The sequence below is a fragment of the Dasypus novemcinctus genome, chromosome 29 (genome assembly GCF_030445035.2).
Source record: "Dasypus novemcinctus isolate mDasNov1 chromosome 29, mDasNov1.1.hap2, whole genome shotgun sequence".
Lineage (NCBI taxonomy): Eukaryota > Metazoa > Chordata > Mammalia > Cingulata > Dasypodidae > Dasypus > Dasypus novemcinctus.
Window position 1 is genome coordinate 40,797,100 of NC_080701.1, and position 27,930 is coordinate 40,825,029.

The 27,930-nt window shown below is 40.0% G+C and overlaps 1 long non-coding RNA gene across 2 annotated transcripts; it reads left to right on the forward strand.

Moving 5' to 3' along the window:
* The first annotated feature begins 57 nt into the window (after window positions 1–57).
* On the forward strand, window positions 58–27,658 carry LOC131276514 (uncharacterized). Of its 2 annotated transcripts, none has more exons than XR_009183981.2 (4): window positions 58–192; window positions 25,735–25,837; window positions 25,932–26,391; window positions 26,845–27,658. It is a non-coding gene; the product is annotated as an uncharacterized lncRNA (long non-coding RNA). The 2 variants fall into 2 exon arrangements; XR_009183982.2 differs by having other exon boundaries at window positions 26,094–26,391.
* The last annotated feature ends 272 nt before the right edge of the window (window positions 27,659–27,930 follow it).

A 27,930-nucleotide genomic window follows, 5' to 3' on the forward strand; every position in this document is an offset into this window, starting at 1 on the left:
CATTTCCACACACACAGTGCACAAATGTTCTATCCTTTACAGAATCTATAAAAGAACTGGAAGATGACTGTGATTCATTGCAGTCTGAGAAAGATGCATTGGATGAGTAGAACAAAGTGCTGAGAATGAAAAGAGCTGAGAATGAGAAGAGCTCCAGGAACTGTATGACCAGAGAAAGATGGACACGCAAATGTAAGATACTCCTGAGTTCACTGCTTCAAATAGTGCTCTATGAAAGAATGTGTGGTAGAGTAGATAACTGTCATTTTTGAGGAAAAGCAATGCCATATATTTGCCATATTTACACTAAAATATTGTCTTTCTTTCTCCCTTGATTCCATAATCTATACTGTTCTTTCCATCCTAACTGTTACCAGGATTCTCATCTCTAATTTGTTTTGAGGAAGGATGTTCAGGTACCATGAGTTTCTGCTGCTCCGCTGCCTCTGCCATTTTGGTTTCTTTTTTTTTTTAAGATTTATTTATTTCTCTCCCCTTCTCCCACCCCAGTTGTCTGTTTTGTTTGTCTATTTGCTGCATGTTCTTCTTTGTCCACTTCTTTGTTGTCAGTGGCATGGGATCTGTGTTTCTTTTTGTTGTGTCATCTTGTTGTGTCAGCTCTCCGTGTGTGTAGTGCTATTCCTGGGCAGGCTGCACTTTCTTTCACACTGGGCAGCTCTCCTTAAGGGTTGCACTCCTTGTGCATGGGGCTCCCCTATGCGGGGGACACCCCTACGTGGCTCAGCACTCCTTGCACACATCAGCACTGTGCATGGGCCTGCTGCACAGGGCTCAAGGAGGCCCAGGGTTTGAACTGTGGACTGCCCATGTGGTAGACAGGTGCTCTAACCACTGGGCTAAGTCCAATTCCCTGCCTCTGCCATTTTGGGAAGGCATGCTCTTTCTGTGCTCCACCAAGCTAATTCACCTTGCTTTCTCTGTGACCAAGTTACCTAACTGGGATTTATCTTCCCCTTGCTGTCCTGGCTCTCCACAATCTTGAGTGATTGGTGTGAAATGGTTGTAGTAGCATAAAGTCTTCAAAACCCTTTAGAGAATCTTTTTAGCTATCAATAGAGCCATGTGTTTCAGATTTACTGGATGGTAAATATACAGAACAAACATTGCATAATGTCAGAGGTGAGCTGGTAGGAGTTATAAACATACAAAGACATCTTTGCAGAGTATGCTTGGGTAATTCATTAGGCTGTGGAAATATATGTGGCATTTGTGGAGTTTGGTTAACTTTAAAAATATACAACTTTATAATGTATTTTGACTTGTTAATCCTCAAAATAATTTCCTTGCAATTGGACTTTCTATTTCCATTGCTGTTTGTATCTACTCATGTTCTTTGTATCTTCTGGGCATATGGCCATCACTGAGTGGTTTAGCATTTACTCACTGCTCAGGTCCCTACTGCATGATGCCGTTGAACACCAAAATCAGACAACTCACTTTGCCCCTTTTCTCTGCTCACCAAGCAATTGCTTTTTTCCTATCAAAAAAAATTTTTTGGTTCATGCTTAATGTCTGGCCTTCTTGATAAACACATGTCTCATTGCAGTATTTGTTTTTAGGAACTAATCTCTGCCACCAAAAATTACCTAAAGGACACTTGTTTTCCCTCAGGGAATGGATTCAGCTCCTCCAGCATCCAGCCCATTTCATCTGCTGTGTTGTGGCTGCCCTACTCTCTCTCCCAATGCTGTGTCCTTACCTAATCATCTTTCTTGCCCCACTATCCTAAGTGCTTTGTGTCCAATTTCCTGTCCTTCTCACTTCTTCCAAACATCGATCCATCCTCTCCACAGCTGCCAGAGGGAACTTTCTGGCCACCCCCTAAGTGTGTCATTCCCTGATACAGTCTATGGAGGATGCTCCTTGTACTGCGTGGTCAGTCCTGGTTCCTCAGCAGGGCACAGGTTGCACCCCCTCAGTTGGTCCCGGGTGCCACCCAGTGCTTCTCCTGAAGCTCCCTCCCAAAAGCACTGAGCTGCAGCCAATCTGCCTCATTTCCTCGGGTCACCAGAAGCCTTTATGCCTTTGCATCTGCTGTTTCCTCTACAGCAAAAATGTCTGCTTACATTCTTTGCACCCGACAACCTCCTGCCCACTCAGGTCTTTCTTCTCAAGTCCTTTTTGGAGAAAGGTGGTGCACAAATAAGCAGATAAGAATCTGGCAACTCATAGTTTTATGTCTAAAGTAACCTCTGAATATGTGTGGTCCAAATCAGACACCAAACACAGGACCAACTTTCCAGGGTTCTCTCTCTGCCTCCAGTGTGGTCAATTCTGATGGTAAAACCCTCCATTGAGTTCTTAATTCCAGTTACTTCATTTTTCATTCTCTGACAGAATTCATAAGCTTGATTTGTAATTTCTTGAACAAAGAGAGTTAAAGTTTGTGTGATGACTTTGCTATCTGGATCCCTCTGAGAAGGCAGGCTTCTACTGTATTTTAGTTTTTGTCACATCACAGTGCCTTGTCCTGTCCATTGTCTGGTCATTTTTAACTGAGTTCCAGAAACTGAGTTAAAAATTCAGTGAAGCTGAAGCCTAGGAAGGTATTACCTTACTCAAGAAAAGAGTGGGGTTGATTTCTTATAGCTGATAGGGGACACTAGCAGTCCTAGAGCCTCTTGATCGAGTCAATTGAGATCATTCACAAGGGTGTAATCCCTGCAACAGCCAATGGATTTCCTGCCGGCCATGACTCCACATGTAGCTTTCAGGCCCCCAAACAGCCAGGGGTTTTATTAGGTGTGACCTCACCTCAGTGGCAGACCCTGCCCTCCACCCTTCTTCCTCATGGCACATGCACACATGGAAACTGCTGGACTTTGTTGTGTCTTCTTGAATTCACCAGTGAGCCTAGGGGACAGGGCTCCAAGGGTCAGGCTGACCTTATTCCTGGGTTTCTTTCTCTGCCTGGGTCTTGGCTTCATGATTCTTTACTGCCTTCTTAGCTGTATGGTGCACTCACTCGCATACTTCACATTTCACGATTCTTGTTCTGGGAGGGGGAGAGCAGGGGCTTCAGATCCATCAATCCATGGCCTGAAGCCACCTCTCCCTGATCTCCCCTCAAGACTCAGGCACTGTGCCATCCCTTCCCGAGCCCCAGCAGGGATTGCTCTGTCCTCACTGGTACCTTACAGGCATGACCCTGTGAGCCCCTTTAGCCCCTCTGTACCTTCCAACTTCACACAGTCCACATCACCTTGTAGCCCCTGCAGAGAACATTTGCTGGAACATCGACTGGGTAGCTGGAAATGAATGCATAAGACTTGCATTCTCTCTAGGGTGTTACTGTCCCTGATTCACAGAGCTCTTTATTTTGCTTCTCAACCATAGAAAACCAAATGTTGAGTTGAATACCTTTTTAAAAATATATAACTTTATTATAGAAGTTATGAACTTATAAAGCAATCATGCACATGTGTAGAATTCCCATTTAACACCCCTTTATCAGCACACCACACTATGGAGGAACATTTGTTACAGATTGTGGGATAATATCATCAGACTATTACCACTATGGTCCATAGCACACATTTGGCATACGTTTTCCATTACCCACCACCCCCCAGTATATCAACACAGTACATCTTTGGCACTGATGCAAGGATATTACAGTATTGTTGTTAAGCACTGTCCATAGGTGACACCAATTGTATTTTTCCTAGGCCTCTCCAAATTCTCACCACCCTGCAATAGTGACAGATATCCATTTCAGTTCAAGAGAAGCACATTCTTGCATTTGTACTATTAAACACAATTCTCATCCATCTCTGGGTTCACTGTTATTCTGTCCTGTTGGAGAAAATATGGCTCTTACTGGGACATGGAGACTGATTGACCATAAGCAAAGAATTTATTTAATTGGGAAGCTATCCCAATGGAGGGGATCTGAAGAACAGACTTCAGCCCCAACACCAGCATGGTGGGGATCTGAAGAGAGACTTCAGCCCACTTCTGGAAGGAGGGGACTTGAACTTATACAGATCTTTCCTGGGTGGGAAATGATAGTGGGAGGGGGTTTGAGGGTCTGAGTGAGATAGTGGGAGGGGCTTGAGGGAGTCTATGCCTTCTTGGAATGCTGCAGGAGCAGATGTTTCTTTTGATCTGTAAGGTTTTAAAGGATTTGTAAATAGTGAAAGTTTCTGTCTCCATCTCCCTCTGATATGCAGGTAGTGGTAGTAAAGATCTCCATCTCCCCCCGATATGGTGATGATCTCTATCTCCCTTTACTCCTATCTCTATGGGGTTCCTTTGTTTAACCTGTGGGAAAGTGCCACATGGGGGAGGGGCTTTACCTTTTTCCCCCATGCATATCAGGGGAAACTGAGGTACAGCTTAATTATTGCAAACCTCTAACATTCCTAACTCTTTGTTTATATATATATAGTGGGGACTGGATATTGGGGTATAAGGTACTGGGCAGAATGGGAGGGTGAGGGGATTTGGAGCCTCAGCTCTGTCTGGCTACTTCCCGCTGTCAAGGGGCAGAGAAAAGAAGCTTTTTTCCATCCTGTACAGGGGACTGTTGTTTCAGGTCCCACAGGGGTTGATGTAGTTCACACAGCAGAAAGATGCTGTTTACATATTCTTGGTTTATTGACTGTACAATTTGGTGTATAAATTGGACAAGAAGCTATTAAGAGACAAGGACCAAAAAGGAGCAGCAGCAATACTGTTAATAATGATGGTATAATGGGTAAAATGATTGATTTTATGGGTAAAGAAAAATAAGACAGGAATGAGGATAGCCATGACTGGTTACCATAGTTGTTATTTTGGGTATTCTGGGTGATTTCTAAATATTTTTTAAGACTTTTAAGATTTTTTTATCTGACCAATTCTGTTAATGTAAAAACAGGGACAGGGGTGGCAGTTTGGGGTTATTTGTTATCTGCTTGTAGGGCAGGGGAGGCCTGAAATTCCCAACTCTTTTTGATATGGTTGGGTGGAGAGGAAGAGCAGGAAGGTGTTGTGGAATTTAGTTAGTTTTTCTTTTGGTGCTGAGGTGTTTTGGCCTCTGGCTCAGCTGCTGGCACTATATTTTTGCAGCAAGGGAAGATCATGTACATGATTATGCATGACATCTTGGATGGTTGTCCGGATAAACTGAGTTATTGCATGGAAGATGTGTGGACCTGCTGGTAGGAGGAGAATGAGTTATCATTGTGGTAAGAATAGGAATTAATCAGGAAATTTAGGGTTGATTGTGAGGTTATCACCTCCAGGAGTCTGAGGAAAAGGAATAAGAGGATTATACATTCAGCATTAAACAATGGCATTAATGGTTGATACATGATTTGATGCGCTTATACACTTAAGAGTTTTAGCTGGAATAGGAGACTTTAGATTATTAGCTGTGGTTTTATAACAGTGTTTTTGAGTGATTTTTTATTGGATTTAAGATTTTCAACCAGCAGAGCTGCATAGACCAGTATGGTGATCACAATGGCCACATTTTTCTCAGTTTATATAGTTGGAAGCTAGGCAACAACTAATTATTACTACTTCCCTTTTTGGGCTTGGAGCAGCTGGCACTTAATTTGTAATTTAGACTTAGTCCATTGCTGTAAGACTTCAGCTACAAGGTTACATGAGTTCCGTTGCAGTGTCTGCAGCATGGAAAGCATACCTTGCCCCTTCTGAGAGAGAGAGGGGACCAATGTAATCCACTTGCCATCGTGCTACTGGAGTCTGTGCTTGGCCCGTGTGTTTCATCCAGTGAGGTAATTGCCACAGTCATTGGAGTGAGCACAATGGACACTCATGGGTGATGTTCATGAGCTGCTGGTGAGTGACAGGCAGTCGGAACTGCTTGACTAGGCACCACAAGGTCTGGAATCCATGATGTTTGCCTTTTTGGTGGAGCCACTTTGCTGCTTTTTGGGTTTCAGTATTATGGCTCTGCATCTTTTGTTTTTTTTAAAGATTTATTTATTTATTTTATTTCTCTCCCCTTCCCCCCTTACCCCAGTTGTCTGTTCTCTGTGTCTATTTGCTGTGTGTTCTTCTGTGTCCACTTCTGTTGCTGTCAGTGGCATGGGAATCTGTGTCTCTTTTAGATGCATCATCTTGTGTCATCTCTCCATGTGTGTGGCACCATTCCTGGGCAGGCTGCACTTTCTTTTGTGCTGGGTGACTCTCCTTATGGGGTGCACTCCTTGTGCATGGTCTCCCCTATGCGGGGGACACCCCTGCATGGCACGGCACTCCTTGCGCTCATCAGCACTGTGCATGGGCCAGCTGCACATGGGTCAAGGAGACCTGGCATATGAACTGCAGATCTCCCATGTGGTAGACAGATGCCCTAACCACTGGGCCAAATCTGCTTCCCAGCTCTGGATCTTCTTGAGAGCATCTGCCTTAACAGTTCCAAGAGAGATGTTAGAGGAGGGGACAGGAACATGATAGACAGTTACCTGTCACTACTGGCAGGTGTTTCAGATGTTCTTCCACAGATTTCTCTTTTTTATAGAGGGCAGCTTAAGACAGTTCATTGTTCTTGTTTTGCACTTTGAATTTTTCTTGCAATTGTGACTAAAACTTAAGTCGCATTTGTTTAGAAAGTTGCCTTTGCCACAAACCCCACCCAAAACCAATATTGGTACTGGCTACATCCAATTTATAGGGTAAGTTAAGATCCACTCCCTTACTGCTTGAGCCTGTGTTATTGTTTTAAAAGCAGTCTGCTGGATGGGCTGTCATTTCCATGCACGGCTTTTTCTGATTAGCATGAATAATGGTTTTAATATCTGAGTTAAATGAGGGATGAAGGGTTTTCAATATCCCAATAATATGAGAAAATGTTATACTTTATCAGTTACACCAGAGGGTATACTTAACTTTTACTTAACTAAACACTATTTAACTTAAGTTTTACTTAACTAAACACTATTTAAGAATGTGATAGAACTTTGTAGCTTGTCCTAATTGTTTATGAATCTCAGGCTCTTAAGATAAACCAGTTGTTTTATTTTAGGACAAAATAATTATCTTTTTCCTTAACAATAAAATACATTGTATATACTTTGCATGCATAAGTTATTAAAATGATTTTGGAATCTGTTTTAAAGCAAATTTTTACAACATGCAACTATCATGATTAAATTAGTTAGCAGGTATTTTATTTTAGCAATGCAGAAAAACTACTTTTCTCATTATTTTATGATAACTTAAGATTCCCAATGAAATTAAAATGATTTTTCCTATTACCAGTGTAACATGCAGATTGAGGGACTTTTAATTATCAATTCAGTTTCTGTTTCAGGATGACTTTTTGTAATTAGCTATTTGAATATTTCAGTTAAAGCAATGCTTTACAAACTTTTTGTAATTAGTCATAATTGCATAGAGTATATTTACTTCATTTCATTTCAAACTCTGCCTTCACAGAACATATTTCTTTATTCAGTGCTATCACAATACCTTCTACAACTTGCCATGTGCATTCAAGTTTTGTCTTACATACTTTGATTCTAGTTTTATGAAAACCAGCCAGTTTATCTTAGGACAAAACACTTTCTTGACCAAACTTATTAAATTTCATTCAGCACTCTTACAAATTTTTCACTTCTTTCAATACCTTACATTTCATTCTGTGAAGAAAAATAAACATTTTAATTTAGGCAAGAACCATTTTTTAGGAGAGATTTGTAGCAATTTTATCAGTCAAGACAGAATTTTTATCAGTTATACCTACTTATTAATATAAGCACTTGTTTAATTTTTGGCCATTTGAATAGCGCTCTTGTAGGAATTAATATTACCACCCAGAGGTATTAAAATATATACTGGCAGTGAACAAACAGACAAATACAAAACGAGTTACAGCACACAGACAGAAACATAAAGTTCATTAATTTAACTCATAATTTTTACTCCTTTGGTATGGTTATTTTACTGCCTTAAGATTTTTTGGAATCAGTGTTGCTTGTAATATGTAACTTTGCTTTTGGAAACACGTTTACTAGTAATCAGCAACCCTTAGGAATATTTGAGCATGATAAATGCAGTTAAACTTTAATTTAACAGTTAAGATAGACCTTTAGCACATATATTTTAGATTATTGTTTTTTAGGAATATACTTAGACTTCAGAGTCAGCTGAAAGCTTACTTGTAAGAGGTGAGCAATCATAGCATAAGGAAGATTATTAGGGGTAGCTGGGTATTGGTACAGAGGAATAGGATCTGAGAAGGTGTTTGATTTGGGAGAGATCAGATTGAGAAAGGGATGTGCTTTCTGCCTCAGCCACTTCCTGGAGAGGGTAGACAGGAGCTGGGGAAGGAGCCTGGAGAGTGGGGAGCTGGGCTTGAGAGTGGTGGAGGGTGGGAAGAAGGGAGCAGGTTTATAGGGAGATGTGGGGGCACTGGAGGAGGATGGAGTAAGTTGGGGTGCTGATGAGGCAAATGGCAGTAGAGGAGGGACGTGATCAGAAAGATCTGAGTTGGAAGAAGGGTTTTCTGTATACAGATGTCAAGCAGGGGTGGGGAGAGGATTTGAGCTCCAGCTCTGGTTCCTATATGAGGAGGGGAGAGAGTTGGGGTGGAAGGCAGTGAGGACCAGAGGGGGAAGAGGAGGAGTTAGTGGACATGATGTCTGAGGAATATATGGAGGAAGTGCAGGGGGAGTCTGATCAGCTGGATCAAAGTTGAGGTCTTTGGGGGGATTTGAGGGGCAGAAAGGAGGAAGAAGAAAGCATTCAAAGAGGTTTTTGGTGTAAAAGATGAACAGAATACAAAGATGAGAGAAGGCCTGAGTGTAAGGAATCTCACATGTCTACCACTGCTCTGGGTGAAGTTTTTTAAATTTTGTAGAACTTGGGAATTAAAAGTGCATTGATTTTCATTGTCCATTTGATATTGCAGCCCACAGAGGTTGAATAGAAAATGAGTTTTTTAGGTCTGATATCTCCCTTCTGGGTACAGTTTTAAGGTTATGAAGGAGAAAACCCAGAAGTGTGGATTTTTGAGGGCCTGGACTTTAATTCCCCATTTTAGGTAGCTTGGGTGAGACTAAGGACCTCTAGAATGGGGGAGATTCTGAGTGAGACAGGTATCACCAAATCAGTCAGATATCTCCAAGGAAATGGGAAGCAGCTCTTGGAGCCAGACATCTCTGGGGCCAAGGGGTTTCTTTCCACAAGGATGCAGGCATACCACCCACTGTGGCTCTTGGGGAATGGTGAGGATCCTAACCTAGCACTAGGTTTTCCCAATGGGTTGTCCTGGACAACAGAAAAGGAGAGAGAGAGAGAGTAGGATCCTCCAGCGGAGAAATCCTTAACTCACCCAGCTGAGATTTGATGTCCGGTGTTGGGTGGGCATTCAGCCATGGCAGAGGGGGGAGATTCCTCACTAGTCAATCAGTCTCAACATGATCCCAGTCTTGGGTTTTAGCACCATATGTTGGAGAAAATACGGCTCTTACTGGGACACGGAGACTGATTGACCATGAGCAAATAATTTATTTATTGAGAAGATCTCCCAATGGAGGGGGTCTGAAAATCAGACTTCAGCACCAACCACCAGCATGATGGGGGTCTGAAGAGAGACTTCAGCCCACTTCTGGAAGGAGGGGACTTGAATTTATACAGAACTTTCCTAGGCGGGGGAATGATAGTGTTGTAGAACTTGAGAGAGGTTCAATTATTTGTGTATTGAAAGGCCAGGACTCAGGAATGATTTTGAGGAGGAAAAATGATTTACTGATGGCTGGCCAGATTCAGGAGCTTTCTGTTTCAAACCCAACCCTCAAACAAGATTTCCAAGTTCCTTTTATATAGGGTAAGGGCTAACTCATTCTTTGTTTCAGTGCTCAATGTGTTTGAATTAGCATATATCTTCCATATCTTAGGTAAGCTTTTGGCATGGACATCATACATTCTAGATAAGCTTTTAGCACATTAGGTTTGCATTTTCCCTGAATATTTAAAGTTTATAGAGTTTCTATTGCTAAACTGTTTCTCTGGGACTGGAGTCGTTGCCATGGTCACCAAGGGCAGGCCTGTGGCCTCTTACCACCCCACAAACACAAGTCAGGACACAGACCGCTTAGGTTATCTATGAAGGGATGAACAGTCTCCCACCCATAGCCCACATCATTTCCCCCCCTTGCTTTTCTTAATGTTAAAACAAAATTGTGAGATAATGCTGGGAGTCAATGGATTAGCATAGAAGAAGTCATGATGGAGGAAGGTGTTGTGGGAAACTGGCTTACATATTTGTTGCTTCATGTTTTTGTAGATGATGTTGCAATTGCTTCCTGTTACTGTAAATGTTACTTTATTGTAGATGTTGCAGTTACTTCCTGTTATTGTAAATGTTACAGTTGCTTCCTGCTATTATAAAAGATGTTACAAATTCCTTCCTGCTACTGTAGAAGATGTTGCAAGTTGCTTCCTGTAGCAAGGAGCTGCTCGTTAGCTTTCAAATAAATACAATGTGGAAACTAAGGTTGAGGTTCTCAGTTTCAGAAGCTGTGAAGTCCCCTGGTCCCATCTTTGCTTCCTCTCTTGTGTCTTTCTTTCTGTCCTTTTATTTCTTCAGTTGTGCATCACCTTCCCTTCATGCAGACCTATTGCTGAGCTGGTCTCAGCAAATGGCACCCAAACAGGGACTGAAGGGTAGAAGAGCTTCAAGCTAAAAGGTGTGTTGTCATCGTGCAGAGCCCTGAGTGGTTTAGAAGGCCTTCCAAGTCCTCAGTGAGTAAGGACACTCTCAGGTATTCTACATGGTTACAATGGGAAACAGAGACAGTTCAACAAAATACCATCCATGAGTCTGTCTCCTCAAACAACTCCTCAAGGCAGGAGGAGCCAAAGCCAGTGAGTCTCATATTTTAGAACTTTTTTGGATTATAGAAAAATATTGCTCATGGTTCACAGTGGTAGTGTTGTAGAATTTGAGAGAGGTTCAATTATTTGCATATAGAATGGCCAGGACTCAGGAATGATTTTGAGAAGGAAATATGATTTATTGATGGCTGGCTGAACTCAGGAGCTTTCTGTTTCAATCCTGAGCCCCGAACCAGATTTTTGAGTCCCTTTTACACAGAGAGGAAAGGCCAAATAGTTCTTTTGTTTCAGTTCTCAATAGGCTTAAATTAGCATATATTTTTCACATCCTAGGTAAGCTTTTAGCATGGACTTCATACATTCTAGATAAGCTTTTAGCACATTTGGTTTGCATTTTCCCTGAATATCTAAAGTTTATAGACTTTGCATTGTTAAACTGTTTCCTGGGACTGGAGTCATTGCCATAGTCACCAAGGGCAGGACTGCAGCCTCTTACCATTCCACACCCACAAGTCAGGACTGACAGCTTAAGTTAAGGTTATCTCTGAAGAGACAAAGAGCCTCCCACCCATAGCCCACATCAGTAGGAAGTTTAGAATTAGAAGACTGGGAAAGAGTAGGAAGACAGAATTACATGTACAAAGTGTCCCACTCCTTGTTACTTTTTGGTCCACTTGGATGATTATTAGATCTGTTTTGGAACCTTTGCAAACAGAAAATGAGGAAGAGAAAACAGAAAATAGAGAAGGAATTTCCTCCTCTGAATTTTTTGGTACTAAATCTAAAGTTATTTTGCCTACAGCTCCACCATTAACTGACTTTAGAAAGTCATCCCCTCACCAAGCCAATACCTCCTCCCCTTCCTATGCCTGGAAATGTTCAGCCAAAGTTGCCAGTTTTATAACAAGGCATTTTACAGGCTAGAAGGGAGGGTGACTTGGAGGCACTTCAAATGGCCTTTCCAGTCACTGTAAAGAAAAAATAGCTCCTGGAGTGGATCCTCAAAGTCTGAATGGGGTTTATGTGTTCACTCATGAACCCTTCCCATTTAAATTTTGAAAGAGTTAAAAGCGGCCGTGCAAAAATACAGTCCAAATTCTCCTTATCCCTATGGTATGAGGCAGGGGTTGGCTGAAGGCTCAAGGCTGATCCCAGCTGACTGGTCTGCATTAACACGCATCACCCTAGGGCCTGGAGAGTTTTACAATTCAAACTGGTGGACTGATCATGCAGAGACTCAGGCTGCTCATAATAGAGCCCATAATATCCCCATTTCCTTGGATCAGTTAGTGGGGGTGGGGAATTGGGTGGGAGTAGATCAGCAATTGACAATGAATGATCAAGCCATTTCAGAGGTCCGTCACTGTTGCTTAAGAACGTGGGAAAAAATGGAGGCTAAAGGCCAGTCTCCGGTGTCATTTAAAAAAATATTACAAGGAGCTAAAGAACCTTACCCTGACTTTAACACTTGGCTAAAAGAGACTATCAAAAAATGGGTCAATAATTTAGAAGCTGTTGATACTATTTTGCAGCTAATGGCTTATGAAAATGCTAATCAGGATCCTCAGAAGGCTATTGGGATTATGAAAGGTAAAGTGGATTTGGCAGGGTATATTAAATTGTGCCAGGATATAGGGATGGAGGGTCACCATGCTACAATGATGGCTCAGGGTATGGCAGGAATGAAAATCAGTAAGAGGTTCTTTGGAAAATGTTTTAATTGTGGGAAAATTGGTTACATGAGAAAAGATTGTCAGAAAAGGTCTGAGGGAAAATCTGCTCAGAAACCATTTGAGCCGTGCCCCTGTGGTAAATGAATTCATTGGTCTAATCAGGGTTGGTCTAATTATCATAAGAATGACACTCCTTTGTCAGGAAATTTCCTGTGGTGCCCACTCCTAGCCTCATTCCAAAAGGGGGCTTTCCCCATCCAGCAGAGCAATCCTGGCACTCCCCTATATTCTGCAGTGCCCTTGACTTATCTCCCGCCATGGCAGGAAATGCAGCCATAGATATCCCTATGGCAGAACCTGTTACCTTGTTTCCAGGAGATACCCCCACCTGTGTAAATATAGGAATAAGGGGACCCTTAAAAATTGGTATGGTCAGACCTCTCCTCAGGAGGAGCAGTCTCACCTCCCAGGGAGTTAGAGTGCATACAGGAATAATTGATTGTGACTATCAAGGAGAAATTCAAGTTACCATGTCCACCTCAGTTCCATGGAACGCTGATATTGGAGATCACATAGCACAGTTGTTGTTGCTCCCTTATGCTTCTGTAGGAGCTAGTGAGAAAGTCTGAAGGAAAAATGATTTTGGATGTACAGGAATAACAGGAGTATTTTTAATTGAAAAGATTTTAGAATCTCATCCTGTTTGTGAAGTAACCATTCAGAATAAATGGTTTAAGTGACTTACTGATACTGGAGCTGATATTTCTATCATTAGTTCTAACCATTGGCTCTCTGCTTGGTCATTACAAGATGCATCTGTTTCTGTTGTGGGACTTGGCACTTCCAGAGGTTTAAAGCAGGGTGTACAAATTTTTCATTGTCTGGAACCTGATGGGCAACATGCCACCCTGCAGCTGTAAATTGCAGACTTATCTATTAATCTCTGGGGATGTGATATATTAGAACAGTGGCAGGCTGAAATTTATATCCCCCAGGTTAGCCAATATAGTCAACAAAGTCCACAATTAATAAGGAAACAAGGGAATGTTCCAGAGTTAGGATTGGGTAAGCACTACCAGGAAATTGTTAAGCCAATAGATCCCACAGCTCTTGGTAATCATGAAGGATTAGGATATTCACCTTTTCCTTAATGGCCACTGTTCAGCCTAACCTCCTTGTACTATCCAAATCCATTCCTCTTAAATGGACTACAACCTCTCCAGTCTGGGCCTAGCCTCCTTGTACTATCCAAACCCATTCCTCTTAAATGGACTACAACCCCTCCAGTCTGGGTTGAAAAGTGGCCATTAACCCTAGAAAAATGGGAGGCACTTCATAAATTAGTTAAGGAACAGTTAGATAAGGGGTACTTTGAAGACTCTTTTAGTCCTTAGAACTCTCAGATGTTTCCTATTAAGAAAAAAAATAGGCAAGTGTAGGCTTTTAACAGACCTTCGAGCAGTAAACGCAGTCATTCAACTATAGGTGCACTGCCACCAGGTTTGCTCACACCAGCTATGATCTCTCCTAGCTGGCCACTTGTTGTTATTGATTTAAAGGATTGTTTCTTTACAATACCTTTGGCTCCCCAAGACTGCAAGAAATTTGCATTCTCGGTGCCTTCTTTTAATAACAAAGAACAAATAGTTTCAGTGGAAATATCTTCCTCAAGGAATGCTTAAAAGCCCCACCATATGTCAAAATTTTGTGGCTAAAGCCCTAAATCCAGTCAGACTGACTTTTCCTTCTTGTTATATTATACATTATGTGGATTATATACAGTGTGCTGTTCCCTCTTCCCAGACTCTAGTTTTAGCATATCAGGCCTTAGAGAAGAGTTTAACTATAGCAGGATTAAAACTTGCCCCTGAGAAAATTCAAAAGATTACCCCTGTTTCTTATCTTGGGACTATTGTTGATAAAATTACAATTAAGCCTCAGAAGATTCAGATTCATAGAGATTCTGTTAAAACTTTGAATGATCTGCAGAAATTATCAGGAGATATAAATTGGCTAAGGCCCAAAGTAGGCATTTCCACCTATGAACTGTCTAATCTCTTTTCACTATTACGAGGAGATACTCAAATAAACAGCCCCTGGGTTCTAACAAGAGAGGCAGAGCAAGAACTAAAACTCACAGAAAAATATTCAAAGTGCCCAAGTTGAGCATATTAATCTAGAATGGCCACTGCAATTATCTTGCCTTCCTTACACTCCCCCATGGGAATCCTTATGCAACAAGATCGTATTGTAGAATGGATATTTTTATCTAACAGTATTGTTAAAACTTTATCTCCTTATGTGGATTTTATGGCCCAAATTGTACTTAAAGGCTTTGAGCACACTCATGCCCTTCACAGACAGGGCTCTTCTCATATCATTCTTTCACTTTTGCTCAAGGAAATTGAGGCTTGTCTCCCAAACCACTTACAATGGCAAATAGCCTTTGCTGATTATGTTGGACAAATAGATAATCATTACCCTAAAAATCCTGTATTACAATTCATTAAAAGCACTCAATGGATTTTAACTAGCATAACTAATTTTCAACCAGGACTTGATGCCCTTACAGTTTTTATGGATGGGTCTGGAAATGGTACCGCTGGGTATATTGGGTACAAAACTAAGAAAATTCCTACTCCTGGATTTTTGACTCAGCAAGCTGAATTAATAGTAATACTTACTGCTTTGCAAGACATACCAGAGTTCATAAACATCCTTTCAGACTCGGCATATGTTGTCCAGGTTATTCAAATGATTGAAACAGCTCTTATCAATCCTAACATAAGTCAGTTTCTTTATAAGCTTTTTCACAAACTTCAACAAATAATTAGAAATAGAAAAAAGTCCATTTTTTATCACTCATATTTGATCTCATTCAAACTTACCTGGACCATTAGCCCAAGACAATAATGCTATTGATAAATTAGTCACTCCAGTTTTACAGGAAGCTATTCAATTTCACAACCTAACCCATATATATGAGCTGACCTCAAGGCTCATTTTCCTTTAACAGGGACACAAGCTAGGGAAATAGTTCAAACTTGTCAATCTTGTCAAAGTCTTAATAATCCAAAAACAATTGGAACCTGGAGTAAATCCCCATGGTTTAGCTGTTAACTCTCTGTGGCAAATGCATGTGACTCATATCTCCTCCTTTGGAAAATTATGTTATTTTCATGTCTCTGTAGATACTTGTTCAGGATTCATTTGGCCTACAGCTCAGATGGGAGAAACTGCTCGACACGTAAGACAACATTTGTTAGCTTGCTTTGCTGTAATGGGACTTCCCCAGTCTCTAAAAACAGATAATGCTCCTGCTTATACCAGTATCTGCCTTAAAAGATTTCTAGATAATTAGAGTATCTCTCATACTACAGGACTTCCTTATAGCCCCCAGGGGCAGGCTATTGTCAAGTGAGCAAATAAACCCTTAAACTCATTGATGTGGGCTATGGGTGGGAAGCTCTTTGTCTCTTCAGAGATAACCTTAACCAAAGCTGTCTCTCCTGACTTGTGGGTGTGGGATGGTGAGAGGCTGCAGCCATGCCCTTAGTAACCATGGCAATGACTCCAGTCCCAGGAAACAGTTTATCAATGCAAACTCTATAAACTTTAAATATTCAGGGAAAATGCAAACCAAATGTGCTAAAAGCTTATCTAGAATGTATGAAGTCCATACCAAAAGCTTACCTAGGATGAGGAAGATATATATGCTAATTCAAACCTATTGAGCACTGAAACAAAGAATGATTTAGTCCTTCCTCTGTATAAAAGGAACTCAAAATTCTTGTTCAGGGCTCAGGTTTGAAACAGAAAGCTCCCGAGTCTGGCCAGCCATCAATAAATCATTTTTCCTTTTCAAAATCATTCCTGAGTCCTGGCCTTTCTATATGCAAATAATTGAACCTCTCTCATTCTACAACACTGTTACAAAAGCAAAAAGGAGAAGACAGGGAGACACGGCAGGTGCAGCTACACAAAGCATTATTTGCTCTTAATTTTCTTAACTGTGGAACAACCCTGGAAGGGACAGCAGCTGAAAGGCATTTCCAAACTAATTCTAAAACAAAAACCCAAACTCTATCTGAAAAACCTTTAATTTGGTGGAATGATCCACTGACCAATAAATGGTCAACAGGGAAGTTGTTAACTTGGGGAAAAATGGTTTGCTTGTATTCCTCTGGGAGATGGAGAATGTCCTGCTTGGGTACCAGCTCATCAGATTAAGCCATATCATGAATGCCAAGAGACAGGGAAAGTTCCTGTGGAACCCAGAACCTCTGGTCATGTGGATGGAGAAACTGACACTGAAGATGGCATTGCTGGGTCCCATTCTGAAGGTTAGAGTAGCTTCACCTCCCACCTGGAGGTGAGCTAAAAATCTAAAGTCAAGAAGCTGAACATCAGCTGAGCAAGTGCTCAGTTACATCTTATATCAGGATTGAGTCTTTGCCTGATATGTATGATTTGCTAGTATTCTTACAAAAAGTGTTTAACCATGCAAAAAGGTTTATAGGCTAGAATGGCTTTACATTAAGTTATTAAACAAAAGAAAGAAAGGAAGAAACGACTGCTTTTATGTTTATCTGTTTGTTCAGTGTCAATGTGAGTGTGGTAATTGTTTCAGTGTGTGTTGTAATGATTTTTTTGTGATTGTTCATTGTCAGTGTATATTTTGATACCTCTGGATGGTAATATAATTTGATAAAGAAAATTTTCTAAAAGAACTCTATTCAAAAAAAATACTATTACTACTACTACTAGTAATAAATGCTTATACTATTACCAAAGTTTAAAATGTTTATGAGATCTCTATAGTTGTAAGTCTTGAATAATAAAATGCATATAGCAAGTTGTAAAGGTATTGTGGTAGCATTTAGTGAAATAATGTATTTCATAAAAGTAAAATAATACTGAATGAATACAAAACATGCCAAAACTGTGTGAATAGGGCATCAATGGACTTTTGCAGTTCTTCAAGGCTTTCTCCCCTGGCCTGTTGGCAATGAATCTGGCTGCATGGAAGAAACCTGAGGCAGTGACCCTACTAAGAAACATCAGAGACAATGGTATATTAAGTACCTCTAATAGGCAAACAATTGGGTCAAGCTGTAAGGTCCCTGCTTCTCTATCAAATTCTTAAATGTTGTTTGGTTGGGTAAGGCAAAACTATACTTTCTGCTGTAATTGATGTAGCAATGTTTTCTCATGTTAACAGAATTTGTAATACTGTTGCAGTACTAAAAATCTTTTATCCCTCACTGAGATGTGTTAATTAGGAAAGGTCCTTCATGGGAGTAGGAGGACCTCTAGCAGGCTGTGGGGGGAAAAATGAAAAGTGGGGAGAAGGTGGATATTGACTTAGCCTGTGAATTGGATATGGCAGCACCAATATTGGCTTTGGGTGCGGTTTATGGCAAAGGCAACATTCTAATTGAGTACCCCTCAGGCTATAGTCTCAATTGTGGGAAGAGACAATAAGTACAATATAAAAAAGCAATTGTGTGCAGCATAGGAAGCCCTACTGTGGGCTATGGATTGGAGGCTCTTTGTCTCTTCAGAGATAACCTAAACTATCTGTGACTTGTGGGTGTGGGATGATAAAAGGCTGCAGTCCTGTCCTTGGTGACCATGGCAAGGAAGGACTCCAGTCCCATGAAACAGTTTAACAATGCAAGGTCTATAAACTTTAAGTATTCAGGAGAAATGTAAACCAAATATGCTAAAAGCTTATCTAGAATGCCTGAAGTCCATGCTAAAAGCTTACCTAAGATGTGGAAGATATATATGCTAATTCAAGCCTATTGAGAACTGAAACAAAAGGACCATTTGGCCTTTCCTCTCTGTATAAAAGGGACTCAAAAATCTTGTTCCTGTCTCAGAATTGACACAGAAAGCTCCCGAGTCCAGCCGGCCATCAATAAACCATTTTTCCTTCTCAAAATCATTCCTGAGTCCTGGACTCTCTATATGCAAATAATTGAACCTCTTTCAAATTCTACAACACTACTAAAAGTGAAAAGCTTAACCCAATAGTGTCTGGTTACTCTGAAGACAGTCATCCCTCTCCAGGGGTGGATTGCAAATACTAAAAGCAAGACAAAAAATGATGAACTGTTGTGAATCATCCTCTATGGGGAGAGATCTGTGGAAGAATATCTGGGACACCTGTCAGCAGTGACAGGTAACTGTCTGTCATGTCCCTGCCCAATCCTCTAACATCCCTCTCAGGACTGTTGAGGCAGATGCCTCATAAAGATCCAGAGCCATACAATTGAGACCTGAGAAGAATCAGAGTGGCTCCACTGGAAAGGTGAACATGATGAGTACCAGACCTTGTGGTGCCTAGCCCAGTGGTTCCAGTTGTCTGTTGTTCACCAGCAGTTTGTGGACATCACCCATGAGTGTCCTTCATGCTCACTTCATGCTCACTTCAATGACTGTGACATCACTCCCCTCCTGTTCTTAGAAAGGGCAAGATATGCTTTCACTGCTACAGACACTACATCATGTCTCTTATAACAAGCCAGCTATTGTTTTCTGCCTGGAAAATGAGTCCTCACAATGATGCACTAAGCTAATTCAACAGTGTGTTGTGGCCTCAGATCCAGTGAAGATGATAAGAGCAGGATCAATGAAGGCATTGAAATTATGTGATAAACTTCCAGCTGCCCCACAGCCCCAAACAGGGAAGTAACAATAATTTGTCATTGCCTATGCCTCAAACTATATAAATTGGGGAAAATGAGGTCATTTTTGATCAAGTACTGGCCTTTCTAGCCTTGCTGGCAAGAAATCTTAAGCCCATGAGAGATAAAGCATCTGTTAGTTGGAAGTCTGTATAAATCTGCTGTAGTTATGGATTATGTATAAAGTACTGTTCTCTGATTTGACATTATTAAAAGATAAGCATGCGACAAGCCCTTCAGGGTGTGAGGCAGTAAGAAACCACCTAATCTGCCTTCATTGCTTTATAAAAACAAAAAGGGGGATATGTTGTGGGAAACTGGCTTACCTATTTGTTGCTTCCTGTTATTGTAGATTATGTTGCAATTGCTTCCTATTACTGTAAATGTTACCTAATTGTAGATGTTGCAATTGCTTCCTGTTATTGTAAATGTTACCTTATTGTAGATGTTGCAGTTGCTTCCTGCTATTGCAAAAGATGTTACAAGTTGCTTCCTGCTATTGTAGAAGATATTGTAAGTTGCTTCCTGTAGCAAAGAGCTGCTTGTTAGCTTTCAAATAAATATGGTGTGGAAACTAGGGTTGAGACTCTGTTTCAGAAGCTGTGAAGTTCCTTGGTCCCATCTTTGTTTCCTCTCTTGTGTCTTTCTTTCTGTCCCTTTATTTCTTCAGTTCTGCATTGCCTTCCCTTTGTGCAGACCTACTGCTGAGCTGGTTTCAGCAGAAGGGACACCTCCACATTCAATTAAAGATTTTCTTGAGCATGAGTAAGGGTGTCTAAGTACATTGGAAGCAACTTAGATCCAGTCCTTGCATGGTGTAGTGCTCAGAGGAATGAGGAAACTTGGAGAGGAATTGTTTTATGGATTTCCAACATCTTCAACTCTCCCTGAATATCAGAATTGAGGAGAAGAACTGTCTTAATATACCATGTGACCAGAGAAAAAGGGTATCTCTCTTGACTATCAAAAAAAAAAAAATCCAGACTCAGTAAGGAGAAATTTTATACAAAAGATTATTGCAATGGAGAAAAGGGACTGTTGCAATAGAGGAAAGGGGATGATTGCCATAAGGAGAATGCTCTGATAATAAGATCAACGTGTCTTAAGGGTTACATAAAAATGAATTTCCTTTTATAGAAAGGAATAAAGAAGACTAGAATGATCAAGGTATAAAGAAGCCAGATACATTCTCAACAATAGATCAGAGAATATTTTCCATAAGAACATCTTATTTCCTGGGAAGGTCACTTAAGGAGGGGCTGCAAGCTGGCCAGGCTGAGGGTGGAACCAAATTCAGGTCCTGGGGGAAAGAGACTTAACCAAATCTGACAAACAAGTTGTTCAGTGGGGACAAGCTTTAGCTAATCACCTATGAGACAAAGATTGGAATGTCAAGGGTCTGAGTCCAGCCTCTTCTTAGATAAACCAAAGGGACATCCTTGCATCTTATCCAAATCATATTTGGGGAAGGGTTTCTCTTTGAACTAGGCCATTTTCTGGAACACCAAAGGTGAGGGATTTCCATAACCATCCCTGTATTCTGAGATCATAGGGCTCCAGCAACTCACAACATTGTCAAGATTAATGATCAATGACTTCATTTGGCCTCATATGAGTTTGAGCAAATAGTAAACTCACTAAAAAATAATTTTTCTCACAATTGTTATGGAGTCCTGGAATGTGTACCAAAGTACAATCATAGTCAAACCCAATGCAGTCACCATTGATTATATGATGCATTATAGCAGACATGGGGAAAGGAAAGAGAATGAGCAGAACTTAGGCATTCAAATGCAAACTGTGCACATCTGGACTTATGAATCTGAGAGTCTGTCATCCTGACTTTACTTAATACATGCAACAGAGCTCAGATAATGCACTTTAAACATATTCTGTTCTGCACTTGGATCACAAAAATAACTCAGAGTGAGCTGTGTTGTGAATCAATTATCATTATATATACTGGTGGGTCATTGTGGAAGCACATGGTGTAGTGGTTCAGGTCCAGGGTCTGCATTTAGCTCTATGTCTGCAGGATCAATAATCACATGAACTTTCACTACCCTTTTTCTGGGGGACTAAAAAATGGGAAAAACCCATTCATTATATTCCATGCCCACCATCACTGTGGATTACAATCACATGGGGATTTTTAAACATGGCAGTTTGCAATGCCTCCCAGTAGGAGAGGGGTCAGACTGTTGGTGCAGAGCCTTGCTGCTCAAAACAGCCTATGCCCCTACAGTCAGAGTCTTCAATTTTGGGAAGCTACGAATAAGCCAGTGCCATTGATTAGAAATATACATTAAGCTGCATGGGTAACTGTAAGTTTTCTAGTAGGTGCATTACAAAAAGTAATAAAGTGAAGGTTAAAACTGTTACTTTTAAATTGTGGTAACATATGTACAATACAAAATTTTCCACCTTAACTCCTGTCATGTGTACAAATCAGTGATATAAATTATATTCAAAATATTGTGCTAAAATCTCACCATATATTACCCCCCAAAAATCTGTACCCATAAAGCAATAATTCTCCATTCTCAGCACCCCCACAACTGCTAGTAAACTGAATAAAATAATTTTAATGACATATCTATTTAAATCAATATATGTAAAATATGATCATTTTCCCTGGGGCACTGGACAATTTCAAGGGCTCAGTGTGGTTCCCATATTGGAAAGCACAGGTCAAGGACATGACCTAAATATGATATTTTCTTAAAAATCTCCTAGTGTTGTAAGGGTAAGGCCACATTGGGAAAATAGGAATAGAACTACATTAGGAAATAGGAATTGCATGTGCCCTCAGATAAATAAATAACTTACGGCTGCTCCCAAGAAGAGTGCCAATAAATAACAGGGCTGCTCCCAAGAAGAGTGCCAATAAATAACATGGTGCTGCTCACAAGAATGGGCTTTTAAAAAAGAAAAACTAGATATGCTATCTTCAGCTCATTGCAGTGTTTTGCTTGCTTGCTCACTTACTAGTAGACCCCCCTCCTGAAAGGCTATAAAAACACCTCTTCCCTTAGACTCTGGGCTGCTCTCTCCCCTGCACAGGTAGAGGCAGTCACCACGTGGCTAATAAAAGCTCTCTAATTGGCTTCCAATCCTGAGTTTGAGTGTGATCAATATCGTTGGGCTACAACAGTGTTTCCAATTCATACTCAGAAATGAGAGACTCATTTCTATTTCTCGTGGCAGAAAAATCTAGATGCCAGAATTCAGCTACTGATATGTAGGTCCAGGTTGATGGAACCACAATGTATTTTTCAGTAATCATGCAGTAACAAAATAAGGGGAGATGGAATTTGGCCAAGATTCATTTCCATTCTATGAGACAGATTTTGCGCTTTGATTTTATTGCCAAGAAATGACTAGAAAAAAGAAATATTATCATCTTGTTTTACTTTGCCTTTCAAAGTAAAAAGGTAAGTGTGGCAAAAACATCAAACTTATTTCAAATATTTTTGAGATTTAAAAAATGGAACATCATAATAAGTTTCTAAATTGCACATAGTTTAAATATCAATGAAATTTGAGGAGGTTTTCTTTTGCTAAACATTTCCCACTTACTTTTTTTATTCCATTACAAAAATCTGGACAGGTTTTAGCTTTTGAGTGGCTATCAGAGGTATGATTAATAAATAAGTAATAAAATTGCTTGGGGTTATCTCACAGATGCACTGATGTGGCTCCATGTCTCAGTTACAGAGCACCTGGCTATGACCCAGGTTATCCACCCCCATTCTACTTTTCAAAAGGGCCAGGACTCATGTGGTGCCACATTGCTCAGTTTAGTAAACTTTTCTGATTCTTGATGCCTAAAGGTATCCTGACTACTCTCTCCTCACTATATTATTAAATATTATAGCCATTTAAATTTCTAGTCAAATGTTCAGCTCTTCCTTCTGCTGGAAATCTTTAAGTCTTTTCTTGCAAAACTCTACTAAACTCAATGCTCTGAACAATTTTCCCTTCTTATAGGATCCTTCCCTTTGCCCCAAGACACATAATTTATTTCTATTTTTCTCCCAGGACAATTTGTAAACACTTCTAATAGAACTGGATATTATTTTTATTTATACTTGTGTGGTCTTAAATGTTATTTACTGAGGCAACCATAATTGATGAACTGATTTTGGACATGATTTTGTGTATAAATTAAGAAGAGTATCAGGGGAAGAGCAGAAAGCAAATAACTGCTACTGGATCAACATAAAATTTAATTTAATAACTTGAAATTAATCTGGATTCTTCATGATTTCTCCTGATTATCATTCTCCCTACACTTCCCTGGTTCCCTTTGAGGAAAGGTGTGATGGTTAGGCAAGTTTGTTAACACAGCCAGGTAATTGTGCCCAGTTGTTTGGTCAAGCAAGCACTGGGCTAACTGTGGTACAAAGACACGTATGGGCTTTAGTGAGTTTGCTGTATAGATGGCTGATTACATCTGCATCAACCAGGGAGATGGGAGATCGCCATCAGCAATGAGTGAAGCTCTATCCAATCAACTGAATGCCTTAAAAGGGGAAGTGAATTCAGCATTCAGAGAGAAGATAATTTCCTAGTTCATCTTTGGACAGCTGAAGTCTCCCAGAAACTCCTCAAGGACCTTCATTAGACTTTCATTGGAGCCCCTCATTTGTGGCCTGCCTGTGGAACCTGGACTTGTGCACCCCCATGGTCACATGAGAGACTCTTATAAAATCTCATACTGTTGACAGATGTCTCCTGTTGATTCTGTTTCCCTAGAGAACCCTGACTAATACAAAGGGGGTCATTAAAGACAATAGTATATTATAATTAAAAGTAGCAAAAATTGATTCACAATATACAATGACCACAACAAAGGAAAATTTTCTGATTTGGGCTATGGCATCAAGGAGAGAAAATATTAGATTATGCACAAATTATTCATGATTTCCTATCTCAGAAATAGAGATGACAATTCTCACTAGGGAAAGTTACTTGTAAATTTTGATATGTTTCCAAACTTTAGGTAAGTAGATTTAAAAAGATAAGGAACATAAAATACCCAAAGAGAAATGTTGATATTGATTTTGAGATACATAGTTCCAATCAATTCTAAATGAATGGAGTTCACACTTTTGTCAAGATATTAAGATAGCCTAAATGCATATACTTACAATTAACCAAGGATGAAAAAATGTGAAATAAGCTGATCACTCATAATTTTTATATGGAATACTATATACAGAGTATGATTTCTTGAAACTTTAGGTGTCTTTTATGTCTGTTACAATTTTTTTTTTTTAAGGAACATCATTTTCCAGTTTCAGATGGTCTCAGGGCAGTTTCTAGTTTGCTTAAGAACCTCTGAAAATACATCTTTGCAATCACAGAGGAAAATATTTTGGAAGAAATGATTGTGACCACAGAGTAAGTTTTTAGAGAACACTTTCCAGAAGGTTGCATTCCTTTTTAAAAATCTAAATATAAGAAGATTTTTATTCTTTTTTTTTCCATCAGTGGGAGCAGTGACTGTGTTCTATATGGATATTGACCCTCTAATATTTGGTTGAAAGAGAGTGACCAGAAGCCCAAGTTTCCTTAAAAAAGAAAAAGATTTAATAGGTGTGGTCTAAGCCATGGTCTCTCAATTTCCAAACTGTTGACATTTGGGGCCAGATGATTCTTGAGCATGTCTGGGGTATGAATCTGTACCTTGTGGGATGTTTACCAGATTCCCTGACCTCTACACACTAGATTCTTGTTACACCATCACCCTGTATTGGCAACCACAAGTGTCCCCAGGCTTTTCCAAATCGCTCTAAGGTATCAAAATTTTTCCTGGTCAAGAAACTCAGGACATCATTACAATGTGTACCTGTTAACTAGAAAAATATCATGTCAGGGTGTATTATTCTCTTATGTGCTTTAATTTACTCAAAATAAGACTAAAGAGATATGGCAAGGTGAGAGGACAAACACTCTCCTGTAAAAGCCACATATACCAGAACTGAACTCACTGTGTAAGCACCTGGAGGCAAGTAGAAGATTCAATGAGAAGAGAGATGAGTCCTAATTAAGTGTATGTATTTTTAATTCTCAAGTTATAAAAGAGTAGGAAGGAAATAACATGATGGAAAATTTTGACATCCAGAACCAAAAAATTACTTACTGAGAACCATCTGCCTAACAATAAGTAAGTGATTTTGTCACACATCTGCTCTGTTTAGAACACACAGGCATCAATGTAATTTTTGTTACCCAGTCTAGAGAAGTGGATTAGTACATTATTTTCATAAGCTGAAGGTTAGCCTGGGATGTCCTGAAAAATCTTTTCACCTAAATTTCTAAAATGGCAATGATCTACATCTGTACTGTTCAGTTTGGCAGCAACTAGCCATATGTGGGTATGGAGCACTCAGAAAGTGGCAGGTGACATATGTAAAAATTATAACATTTCTGTTATATTGGTTTAAAATATGTCATCTGCATATTTATTTTACTTTTTTCCCTAAATGTGCTTATTAGAAAATTCAGAATTACATATGTGCCTTGTACTATATTTTCTATTGTAACAGATGCCCTGAAGATGGCAAATTGTAAGCTCCCTTTGACTCCTGGAACTTCTCAACACTTCTCTGGGTTAATTTCCCAGTGAGGCAGGATCTGTAGGGGGAACAGGTATGTCCTGTTGAGTCTGGACCCTTCTCCTTCCTCAGTTCAAAACTTGAGGGTGATTTGTATCTTTCTTCAACTCCTATTTCAATCTCTCTAGGGTTGGATCTTGTTCTATTTGCATTTAAGTGCTCTTTGCTCAACACTAAGAATGGCATGAAATTAAGGCACATTAACCCTCTGCATATAAAGTGGGAGAGACTTTTAGGAAACAAGAGCATTCAAGTCACAGAAGCTCCCAATACTCTGTTCATTTGCCCAGGAAGAGTCAGCAACCATGGCTGTACAGACTGAAGAAGCAAACAGATATCCTGGCTGCCTGGTCATCCTTAGAAACTCATGTACTTGAAATGTAGAAGCATCTACTGCCTCCCTGCATCAATTTACAGCAGAAGAGCCCTATGAGAATACTTTAATGTGTCCTTTGTGTCCTGTGGTGTCTCAGAATATCAATGCCAGGCACAATTGGCAGCTGAGAAAAATGGTGTCCAAGACTGAGGAGCTGGAGCCCTATCTGAGAACTATTCTATATATGAACCCAAGGATGCAAGGATTCCAAGGTAAGGAACATTTCCTCCCTGCCCCATTCCTCACTAAGTACTCCTGGAGAGATGACATTGCAATTGGCTCTCCATTAAAATGGAGACTATCTGAATCTTGGCATTTTACCTTTTATAGCTCCTCCTGATATCATGGTCCTCAGGCCTCAATGCTGAGTAGAATCACCTGGTGATCTCTGTGGTCAAGATTAAAGACCATTTCCTGTCCTAGGCATAAGTGAGCCACCTGGCAGAGGTGATCACCAGTATAGATTGGTTTCTTCTAAGTCACCTATTATTTGGGCAGGTTGTCAATCCACAAATCCCTTCTTTTGGTAGCACTAAATTACTGCCATAGCCAATCTCCCTCCTCATTCCCAAGTGTGAAGTTGAATCTCTTTAAAGAGAGGATATCATTTGTCTCTTCTGATTTCCTTATAAGATATCTGACATAATCTTGCTGTTTTTTCTTAGATTCCTGTGGGGAAAACTCTGTGACACCAATCTGCATATGATTTAGGAAAAGAAAAGTGTTGTAAAAAGGAAGATGAAATTGCAAGTATTTAAAAATATTAATGCACCATATATCTTGTATTGTTCATGTCCTCATTTAGTAATGTTTACTGAGTAGTTAAATATGATGAAACAGGGTATGTGTTAACATGTGTAAATAATCGATTCCTAGTTCAGGAATTCAGGAATGATTTTTGTGGAAATGTTTTATTGACTGGAGAATGAGAAAAAATAAAGCAGTTGTTTTGCATTGAATCATGTCCCCAACCAAGATTTGTTCATGTTCTAACCTCTGGTCATGTGGCTATGAACTCATTTCACAGATCTTATTATAAAGAAGTCAACTTGAATCAGGGTGGGTCTTAACCCATTGTGACTGGAATCCTTATAATCAGAGAAAATTTGGGCACAGTAGTGAGTAGGAAACAGCCAGCTACATGATAGAGGAAGAGATTGAGTTATGGCTTGCTGACAAGCTTCAACTAGAACACTACAAACTTCAGAGAGAGCAAGATCCTGCCAGTGCTTTGACTTTAGACTTCTAGTTTCCAAAACTGTGCAGCACAGTAAAATCCTATCTGTTTAAATCAAATAGTCTGTGGTATTTGTTACAGTAGCCCTGGCAAACAGAGACAGCATCTTAAATGACAGAGGGATATTTGGGCCAATTCTTCAACTAGATTATGTAGTCTGCCTATTTACTAAGCTATCTGCTTTCTCTCCACAGTGGATATGCCCTTGAATATGGGTACAGCCATCAACAACCTTATCATATCTGAGGACATGAGGAGCATCTGAGTTGGACGTATTCAACAAATTGTGCTGAGAGATTCAGCTTTGTGTTATTGTCCTTGGCTCTCCTTGTTTCACCTCTGGTTGCCATTACTAGAATGTGGTCTTTGGGAAAAAAAATACAAAGAATGAGACTTGGGGGCTTGTGTAGAATCTGTTCATCAAGGGAAGGTCAAACTCTTCAGAACTAGGTACAGAGCTTAGGTAGATTTTTCCTACTTAAAGTATTTGTGTATGTATTCTTGTTTGTATAGT